Here is a 913-nt window from a genome sequence, read left to right as displayed (position 1 = left end):
CCGTGTGTGCCGTGTGTGCCGTGTGTGTGTGTACCCTGCGTGTATGTGTGTGGTGTGTGTGCAGCATGTGTCCTGTGTGTGTGCACCGTGTGTGCCGTGTGTGCCGTGTGTGTGTGTACCCTGCGTGTATGTGTGTGGTGTGTGTGCAGCATGTGTCCTGTGTGTGTGCACCGTGTGTGCCGTGTGTGCCGTGTGTGTGTGTACCCTGCGTGTATGTGTGTGGTGTGTGTGCAGCATGTGTCCTGTGTGTGTGCACCGTGTGTGCCGTGTGTGCCGTGTGTGTGTGTACCCTGCGTGTATGTGTGTGGTGTGTGTGCAGCATGTGTCCTGTGTGTGTGCACCGTGTGTGCCGTGTGTGCCGTGTGTGTGTGTACCCTGCGTGTATGTGTGTGGTGTGTGTGCAGCATGTGTCCTGTGTGTGTGCACCGTGTGTGCCGTGTGTGCCGTGTGTGTGTGTACCCTGCGTGTATGTGTGTGGTGTGTGTGCAGCATGTGTCCTGTGTGCGTGCACCGTGTGTGCCGTGTGTGCCGTGTGTGCCGTGTGTGTGTGTACCCTGCGTGTATGTGTGTGGTGTGTGTGCAGCATGTGTCCTGTGTGCGTGCACCGTGTGTGCCGTGTGTGTGTGTACCCTGCGTGTATGTGTGTGGTGTGTGTGCAGTGTGTGTGCTGTGTGTGTGCGCCTGTGCGCGGTGGTCCCCGGCGCATCCCTGCAGTGTGACACCTGCTCCTAGGGAAGTCCGTGCGCCCTGTCCGCCCGCCCCGCTCCGCCGGGGACACACGAGAGCAGGGCTGTGATGTGGGAGACACCGGTCTTTATTCTGCAGCTGGGACGGGACCCTGACGAGGCCGGGGGCCCGGGTCCCCGGGTCTGAGGTATTTCGCAGCCGGGCCGGGGGCCAGTCCCTGCGCCAC

The sequence above is a fragment of the Bison bison genome, unplaced genomic scaffold (genome assembly GCF_000754665.1).
Source record: "Bison bison bison isolate TAMUID 2011002044 unplaced genomic scaffold, Bison_UMD1.0 scf7180017854944, whole genome shotgun sequence".
NCBI classification, from domain to species: Eukaryota; Metazoa; Chordata; class Mammalia; order Artiodactyla; family Bovidae; genus Bison; species Bison bison.
Note: the sequence above shows the minus strand (reverse complement) of the source record.